The sequence below is a fragment of the Cricetulus griseus genome, chromosome 9 (genome assembly GCF_003668045.3).
Source record: "Cricetulus griseus strain 17A/GY chromosome 9, alternate assembly CriGri-PICRH-1.0, whole genome shotgun sequence".
Classification (NCBI taxonomy): Eukaryota; Metazoa; Chordata; class Mammalia; order Rodentia; family Cricetidae; genus Cricetulus; species Cricetulus griseus.
Genome location: NC_048602.1, coordinates 16,886,668 through 16,896,645, shown reverse-complemented (window position 1 = coordinate 16,896,645; position 9,978 = coordinate 16,886,668). Strand labels below are relative to the sequence as shown.

The 9,978-nt window shown below is 42.1% G+C and overlaps 1 pseudogene; it reads left to right on the top strand.

The window, feature by feature from the left end:
• Positions 1-1,222: 1,222 nt before the first annotated feature.
• LOC118237710 lies at positions 1,223-3,283 on the top strand (annotated as a pseudogene).
• The last annotated feature ends 6,695 nt before the right edge of the window (positions 3,284-9,978 follow it).

The window sequence follows — 9,978 nt, the reverse complement described above, 5'->3', positions numbered from 1 at the left end:
TGGAAACCCCAAATTTCTACCTATTCTTTGTCACTTTCCTACAAAGTGATCTTCAATTCCATTACATAAACCCAGTCTTTCTGGCCACTCAGAGTTCAGTCACATCCCTGAGAGTTCTTACTGATTCAACCTAAACTTTTTTCTTTGGTTTGTTGTTGATGCAGAATATCTCCATTAACCTATGCTAAACTGGAATTCATTATGTTGACCAGGCAGTCCTTAATCTCAAAGAGATTACCATGCCATACTCTCAATGAGGGAATTGGATCTTAAAATGTTGTCCAGTGTTGTAGCCTCATATAATTCAGGACTATTTATTGATTCTATATACCATGATGGGTCAAATTTAGACGTGGGGGTGGAGAAAGATTGATCAGAAATGGAAAGGCAGCCTACATTAGTTATTTAGTAGCTCCAAATCCTGCCTAGCCTACAGGACACACTGTCTTAAAAGGAAAAAAAATGCATCCATTAATAGCAGATGAAATAGCTCCACGTGACTCTTGGTGTTCAAAAGAGAAAAATAGTCATACACTGTATTTTATCATAGGGCACATAAGAGTCTGAACAGGGGCACAGACCTGCAATCCCAGATACTTGGATATTGTACTAAGAAAACTGTAATTTCAAGGATAGTCTGGGTAACAGACACCCCAAACACCTTAGAGATGTAGTTCATCACAGGATGGTGACAGGTGAGGTCTCCCCCAGAAAAGGAGTAGACCAGGAATAAGTGATAGGGATCAGCCGAATGGCAAAATCTGAACAGACCAGGATGAGAAAGACCTAGAAATTCTAGTGCCAACTGTGTAACAGATAACCACAGCTATTTTTCCTTTACTAAATCTGTTTGTCTCTGGCACACAGGATATGATTCTGAGGACGAATGTGTTGAATTTCTGTATATTGAGAATGGCAAAACAGAAGCCATACCTGAACCAGCCATTAAGCAGAGAGCAAACAACACTTTCAAGCATGCATTTGAGTAGAATGTCATTATATTTGGTGAAAATGACCTTTTTTTCCAGGGAGAGAACCTTTGAAAGATCAGAACCAACTATCTGAAGACTTAGAGACAGATGTCTTATCAAATCTGGGAAAGGCAGATAATTGAGGAGATAGCCAGGTAATTGAAGAAGAACACTGGCTTGACCATCCATCATTCCAGACTCTGAACCCACAGCCTCAGGAGAGAACAAACTAGGTTGTACCCCAAGAGCAGAATTCTGAAGCAAAAATGGACTCAATGTTCTTGTTCCATGATTAGGCAGAGCCTGCTTTTCCAAGGCCAGAACCCCAGAAGAGGGTATTCCAGGCCCAGCTTCTCCTCAGCTGCCCCATCCTCTGGAAACCTTGAAGATCAGCAGTTCCTAGTTTATGGAGACCCTGGGCCAGGTTTTCCCCTGTCAGCAGCTAAGGGGGACAAATTGGAAAAAGGTGGGGTAAGAAGCTGAGGAACTAGATGAAGCACTCATTACACAGTTAGTGAAACAGAAGCAAGATTTCCATATATAGCAAATGGATATGTCAAATAGATAATTCATTTGAAGAATTCCTATGATTTGAATGTACTTTGTAATTTTCTTTTGGAAAACCCAGATTACCCAACTAGAGAAGAATGAATTACTATCCAGTCCAGCAGCCGACTGCTTGCCAGCCATGATGATGTGAAGTTGCTTAAGTAGACTCTTTTGACTATTCCAAACTGATTCCACTTGACCAGCTATGTTTCATCCAAGCTGCTGACCTGCTGATGACTGAATTCAAGATGCTCAGCAGCAGAGACATCACGTGGGCCTTACATGAGTTCAAGGACACTATGCAATCACCCGAAAGGCCCTTTTTGATACTATTGGAAAATGGCACAATCACCTGACACCAGTGGAAAATGAAAAAAAGAGAAAGAGGAATGAAATGAATCAGTATTCTTTCACCGACTTCAAATTTGAACAGGACAACATAAAAATAGAAAGGAGAATGTTCGTTTTGGCAAACAAGCATCGACTCTGCAGATCCTATGACCTGAAAGTCCTCCTTTCAGCTGTAGAGCAAGAGCAGGAATTCTATGAGCAGAAAATCAAAGGGATGGCAGAGCATGAAGACTCTTATCTTGCCCTCCAGATGAAGGCAGAACAGTATCAAAGGATGGAGAGCTGATTGAGTGTGGATGCTGCTTTGGGGAGTTTCCAGTTGAGGAGCTGATGCAGTGTTCTGGTGCTCCCTTGTTCTGGACAGAATGTCTCATCAGATATGCCCAAGAGGAAGTGTTCAGGTCAGGAAAGTCAGGACTCAGCTGCATGGAGGGCAGCTGCACATGTTCCTTTCTAATGAGAGAAGTAAAGAAGGTGCTCCCTGAGACCATTCTCTGCAAATATTATGAACAGAAAGCTGAAGAAGAAGTCACTGCAGCCTGTGGTGATGAGCTTGTCAAGTGCCCCTCCTGTAACTTCCCTGCTCTGTTGGACAGGGTTGTAGCTGCCCTAATCCTTGGTGCCAGAAGGAGACCTATAGGAAATCAGGGACCCAGGAAAGAACATACTGGCCTCACCTGTGAAGTGCTGGCCAAAAAGGATGACGTCAACTACCGGACACCTATTGAAGAAAATATGACTTATGCTCACATTAGAAAATGCCACCAGTGTGGGACCGGCCTCAGCAAACCCGAAGGCTGCAACCACATGTCTTGCCGATGGGGTGCCCAGATTGCTATGTCTGTCGAGTTTCTATCAACAGCTATGACGACTTCTGCCAGGATCCTCGCTTTCCAGGAGCCTCTTGCCAGGAATGTTCCAGGTCTACCTATAGAGCGACCCCACTGAAGATGGGGAAAAGCTGATTGAAGAAATGCAAAGGGAGGCTGAAGAAGAACAGAGAAGGAAGAATGGAGAGAACAAGTTCAAATCTTAGGCTCCACTGGAGAAGCCAGCCCAGAAAGAACAGCATGTGGGAGGACTACCATGGCCTTTCCCACAGAACCCGCACTCACAGTTGCCACCCATCACATTGTGCACCCACCTTTCCCCTTCCACCTGTGTGGCCTGGGTTCAACAACTTCTCCATAAACATAGGCCCCAAGCCAGCACCCTATGTGCCACCCCTGCCCAAACAGCCTGTGAAGCAGGACTTTGTCCGCATGCATGGGAACCTGGAGCACAACCTGCCCAAGCACTTTGGCCCCAGCAATAGCATTGCTTCTGACCCCCAAAGCGCTTGTCCAGCCCCATTGAGTCTGCTGGAGGACCTGTCTCACGTTAGATGGGTGGAGTCTTTATTTCACTCTTGAAATTGGCCCTGACCTACCTACTCTTTCCTTTGCAAGGCCTGCTGACTCTTCATGTCTGACACCCTTTGGGTGCTGACTGACTGTCACTTGGCCTAACTTGGGGCAGCTACCTGGTTGTGCCATCTTCACAGACAGTACAATGGCCCAGACCATGAAGTGCAGGCCCTTTATTTCTTTGCCACCTTCCCTTCCCAGCAGAACATTGACAGCCCAATGGAAGTGGCCTAGTATCCCCAGGCCAGGCCTCTCTCCCCCTGTGGGCCACGGCTACTAAGGTTCAAGGGCCTCTGAGACTCATCTGTGACACAATTTCTGTCCTGTTTATAAGGTAATTGCTCCTGTTTACATAGTTTTATTAGTATAGTATCCAAGTAGCAGGGATTGCAGGTCTGTGCCCCTATTCTAACACTTGTATGCCTTTTGATAAAGAGTGTATGACTTTGATCACCTAGAGTCTCATTGAGCAGTTTTGTGTTATTACTGGATATATTTTTTTCTTTTAAGACAGTGTGTCATTTGGAGAACATTTTAAGATCCAATTCCCTCTAGAGTTTAGCAGTAAGGGGGCCAGGCCTATATTACCAGTTTCATTTGACACACAATCCTGTCACTTCATATTCACATGGAAATAGTGATTAAACATTGTTTGGTCCATGCTAGCCACACCTTTACTGCATGAACTCAGGGGAGTATGGCATCGTAATCTCTTTGAGATTACGGACTGCCTGGTCAGCATAATGAATTCCAGTTTAGCATTGGTTAATGGAGATATTCTGCATCAACAAAAAAAACAAAGAAAAAATTTTGATTGAATCAGTAAGGATTCTCAGGGATGTGACTGAACTCTGAGTGGCCACAAAGGCTGGGATTATGTACTGGCATTGAAGATCACTTGGTAGGAAAGATCCAAAGAGTAGGTAGAGATTTGGGGTTTCCAGAAGATATTTAAACACTGGTTCCTGGTGTTAAGGTCAAACACAGAGGGATCTGAGCAAGGTGAAAAAACTTTCTGATTTCCTGATGACTTGAGGCCTCAAGGAAGTATATGTATGGTAGGTTGGTTGTGGGTGTTTTCTTGATGTGGGCAAGAGGGAGCTAAAAGAGGAATAGGGTTGGTAACACTCTGGAGATTTAGGCATGTTTGGAGTTTGAAATTTACCCTATTCACAGCATGATAGGAAAAAGTCCTTCTAAAATTCAGGAGATGATTGCAGGTCTACCTTGTAGATGTGAACACTGAGAATCAGATGAAGACCAAGTGAGGGGCAATCACAAGAACAGTGTTGATGAGAACCCAGGGTACTGTTCCACGTACTATGATTTTGTGCAATATTCTTCACCACAGAACAGACCTGAACATGATTTTTGGGTTTGGGGGGTGAAACCTCCAATTTAGAAAGTATATTCTGTTTGGCCCCAGAACCCACATGTCTCTGGAAGTTGCTTTTTAGCCAATTACCACAGGTGCATCCTGTTTTCTGATACTTGCTTACAGCCCAGGCCTTGCCCCACTACACCTGGGAAAACATAAGCTCTTATTCCAGGAACTGTTACACCTGGGTTTCTCCACTGTAGAGTAGTAAGTGTATATAAGGCTGCTTCCTCTCCCTAAAAGCAGCTGAACTCTGAAGAGGATAAAAGATGAAAAGACACACATAGCACAATCTTCTGGGCATCTCTGTTGTAACTAAATCTCCAGGGTTTGCCCAAAACTCAGACTTAGTCGTGGTGCACATGCCACAAGTGGAGGTTCCACCAAGGACAGGAAAGAAAGGGACCCCTTCGATAGGCTGGCACCAGCAAGTAAGGTTTATGAGGGTGGACTTTTTCCTTAACTCCTGAGAGAGTTAGATTGGAAATATATAAGCACTGTGTCCAAAAGAAAATTGCAGTTAGTAGAATTGTCATGAAAAGTAAAAATAATAGAAAAATAGAAGATTAAAAGATAAAACACACATAAAATCTGGATACTATACACTATTGTGTTGTTTTTCAATTGTTCAGTTGCTGAGGAAAGAGCAAAAGATGCTAACAGATATGTGATTATAAATGCTGCTGAATCAATCCAACTTGTATATTTTAAAAAATGCTTTCACTTCTAAATTTAAATATAAGGATAAGGTTACTTGGGAAAAGAAGTTTTGCTTGTATTTCCACAGACAATGAAAAACTCTGGGTTCCATCCAGACTAACTTGTTTTGATGAATCAAGACCACTTGAAGCATTGGGCAGGTGATCCAGCATGGAAGACACCTGGGCTGATGCAGTAGCAGACTGCTAATGTCAGGATTTCTGTGTTTTCTTGGGATCCCTAAGTTATATCAGCATCCTCAATTAGCAGGAAGGAGTTTGGAGAGAATGACACCCACATTCCCAAATATTGTTTATAAATGTGTGTTTTCATTTAATGGTTTAGGTTATAAATGGTAATGACCAGTGATATTAGCCAGATGATAAAGAGAAGTGAGTTAACCTTGAGAGTAAAAGTGTATATAGTTAGAGAATGAAACAGAGAATTATTACTGAGATGATTGTATATTTATTAGGTTACATTTTAATAACCAGGAGAGATGAAGTAAAGCAAAAAGCAAGTACAGAAAATTTTAGAGTTTAAAAGTTTTAAAGGATCCTTCCCTCTTGCAGAAGCCACCAGCACAGCTATATCAGATCTGCCATGGGGCTTGGGGAAATGAAGTTGAGACCTTGAATACATGCAGGACAGCAGGAATTATCTGCCCCTGAACTGGTTAGCAAGTAACAGAGACCAGAAACCTACTGTGAATTGGCTAGATAAAAAAGAATCTACAGGGCAGAGTGATTGGGATGAGTGTGAAGAGAGTTTTGCTAAGTATCAGGATGGAGAGTCTTTCCCTCCTACATTTTAACTGGTAATATAGAGAGGCAAAACCCAGTGGTAAATTTCAGCAGGAGCTAACAGGCTTGAAAGATTTAGTGGAAATGCTCTCACAGGAGATAAGAAATTTTGGAGGTTTCCTCAGATAAGAGCAATGTTCCTTTGTCTGTGAAAGCAATAAGCATAAGCATGGGTCAGCCTAAGGTACAGACACCCTTGGATTCCTGGCAGGAAGCTACAGCTGGTCAGCTGTCTCCAAAGCAAGCTAATATTAGACAAGTAGTGGGTAGAAAGAGATGCTCAGGAATTTCAGACATTTCCTATATAAGAGCATAGAGATACTCAGAGAAACATACGCAAGATGCAGACACTGAAACCATTTAAGCAGCTCAAATAACTAAGGATGGCTTTATGTTCATTATCGATCAACAGCAGTTTTCACCCAGACCCTGATAGGGAATATGGTTGTAAAAGCCTTACCCCTAGGATTTTTGATGCAGATAGCCAAAGCCTGTCTTTCAAGGGGAGATAATTTGTTATAGAGAGCTGGCAGGCTCCTAGGGAGTTATTTCATTATTTATCTATATGCCAATGTGGACATTATCCAAAAACTTTAGGGATACAGCTGTTAAACCATTGATTGTGAAACAGCTAGATTATGAGAATGATAGTCCAGCATGCCAGGCTGCACCAAGGCCTCACAGAAAGAAGGCTGACACAGATTATTTCATTAAAATTTGTTTAGATATAGGACCAGCTTACAGTTAGGGATTAGCAATGGAGGCTGCCTTGCAGCAACTTCAGTTCCTATTATGTTATTCCTACAGAGAAAGCAAGTAATGTGGAGGATGAAATGCACAAAGCCTTCTAGTGGTTGATTTACATATTGTCAGGAAGGGCACTGGGTCAGACAGAGTCCCATCAGAAGAGGAAATAGAGAATCAGGCTCATCCTGAGATTCAGGACAGAAAGTCAGCCAGAGATCAATCACAGGGCATCTGCCCAAGCTCAGAGGAAAGAACACAAGCTATAGACCAATATCCAAACCTAAGAAAGTTGCAGCCTCAAGAGGTGCTACTGAAGCTGATGCCCAACCAAATGTTTAGAAAATACTAATGGCTAATCAAAAACTGTTGTAAGATCTTGTTGAAAAAGAAAGGCAACATAGGTAAGTTTGGATTTGTTCAAGTTTCGGATGCAGATAATTCAAGGTTTGGCTATTGCTCCTATGTTACAAGAGATTTCAACTAAGAATTTTTCATTTCAACAAATTAATTTTAACCTACACAAAAGGGGAGATGAGAGATATGTGCATTTTCTGTGTGTGTGGTGTGTTTACACAGGTATATATGAAATTTGAGTGTAAATGTGTGAATGGTGAGAAAAGGAAGTGCTCAAATTATTTTGATATGATTAAAGGATTCCCCAATTGCTTCAGATATAAAAGATACCTAAATTGCATTGAATAACAACTAACAAAATGTACTCATGTGTCTCTAGGTTTTCAAAGGAGGAGAGCAGCTGTACATACTTATATTCAGAGGACACATAAGAGGCTGACCAGGGGCACGACCTGTAATCCTAGCTACCTGGAAAACTGTAAATTCCAGGACAGTGAGGGCTACACAGTAACTCTGAAGTGCAATCATGGATGCATGATCAGAACTTTCTGAATTGTTTGACTGAATGTTTTTAATGCAAGCCATCAGTTGCTTACTTCCCTCTCAGTCCTTGGGTTATAAGTGCAAGAATACTGTCTCTACTAATCTTATCACCAACTCAGATCCCCACTGGGGATGAAGCTCTACTCCAAGGACATGGCCTTAAAATTATATACACCTGGGACCTGAACTGTTTGGATCCCCAAACATCAAGCAGACAGTCACACTGTAGCCTCACTCAGTCAGCATGTCCACCCTATGGAACCCTGGCCCAGATCGGGATGTCTTTCTTTATAGAGATGATGTATTCAGTAATGATTCCAGTTGAGGCTGGAAAATTAACAGAGGCTTGATCCATCCTCTTGGGTCTTTTTATAACATGGAAATCATGGATGGAATAAATTTGTCTTTCAATGGTCAGTGTCACCTCAAGAAATGTGCATCTAAGTTTGCTGGACAGTGTTTCTCCTGTGTCCTTCCCAGTTTAAATGTGGCCTTCACTACTTGGTGACCATCTCAATTAAAAGGCCTCAACTTAGGCTGCCAAAGGTCATCCTATTCCTTCTCTATGCTGTTATCCCTTTTTTCCCCTTATTTTGAGATACAGTTTTTCTGTGTAGCCATGACTGTTGTGGAACAAACTGTCTATCAGCCTGTGATCAAAATCAAAAATTTGCATGTGATTTCCTTGCCCTCTGGAATGGGGCATTAAAGGTGTGTGCCACAATACCAGGCTCTTTTTAGACACAGGGTGTCTCCTTATAGCCCTGCTTGTCCTGTATAGTGCTTTATAGGCCTCAACCCCAAAGAGATCTGCTTGTCTCATACTTCTTTATCCTTTGATGAAAGGATTGACCACCTAATAGTTTGGTTACCCCTTATTGATGGAGTAGGGCTGGCCAAGTCTTACAACTGTCTGACTTTGACAATTTCTTTCATGATGCTACCACCCCACAGGTCTACTTCATGGCCAATCTAGACTTTCCATTTGCTCCCCAGGTCAATGAATGTACCAAGCCTCATTAGCACCAAATTCCCTGAAGTCAGTCACCAAGGTACAGGACTGATGCTGTCTTCTATTCATGTAGATGACTCATTTAATGAATGGGTATCAGTACACAGAATGTTATGGATTTTTGTGAGAGAATGAACTGTTTTCAGTCCTCCCCTGGGATCCATCGTCTTGTTTCCCAGGTGTTTAGTCACTTCCTTCTGTAGTGACATGGAAGGTGCAGGCGACCTTTGACTTATGCTTGAAAACTCAGTGAGGGCAGAACTCAGTTTAGTGGGTCAACTCCCCAGAAATATTGCTGACTTTCATTCGCAGAAGATTAAAATGAACTACAGGAATCAATTATTGCAAAATTAACAAAGCAGTGCTTGGTGAAGCTGTGACAGACCTCTTTTCCAACTTTTTCGGAAATCCTGGCATAAATCCCAATACTAGGTGAAATATAAAAAGAGAATAACATATATTTATGACATATTTTACTAGAATATACTCATTTAAAAAAGGCATCCTGAGTTGTGTAGATCTGATTCAGGCACTAAGCTTCTTGCACGTTCTGCTTGAGAGAATAAAAGTAACCTGCAACCCTGGAATTGGAGCAGTAAAACTTGATGGAACCTCATTTAAATGCCATCTTGCCTGCCCTGACTCAATGCTCCCAGCTTATCAAAATCAATTTCTATCATAATGATATCTCTCCACTTGTCCTAAAGAACCTTCTACATCACACAGACATGATGAGAAGTCTGACACAGGAGCTGTATCCTGCCCCTCTGCAATGCTATGACTACTTTACAATATGTACAGAAAAATTTATACAACTACGTCCTGAGTTGCTGGACATACTCAGGGTAGAAAGGCATTCCATGAAAGTCTCCTTTGCTACAAGACCCTGTTTTGTCTGTTGTATGTGCTGTTTCTACCACCACAAGGCCAGACTTTGCCTTTGTTAATATGTAGGATAATCTTGCTTCTGAGAATGCAAGCCTAGTGTGGGGAGTGTATATACACTGTGTACATCCTGAATTGCATACAATAAATGTGTTGACTTCAAAAAAAATGGCATCCAGGCCGAGGCGGAACATAACTTTAGTCCCAGGAGGTGGGAAGCAGGGGCAGGTGTATCTCTGTGAGTGTAAAGGCAACATGGAACACAGAGCAATTCCAGGAT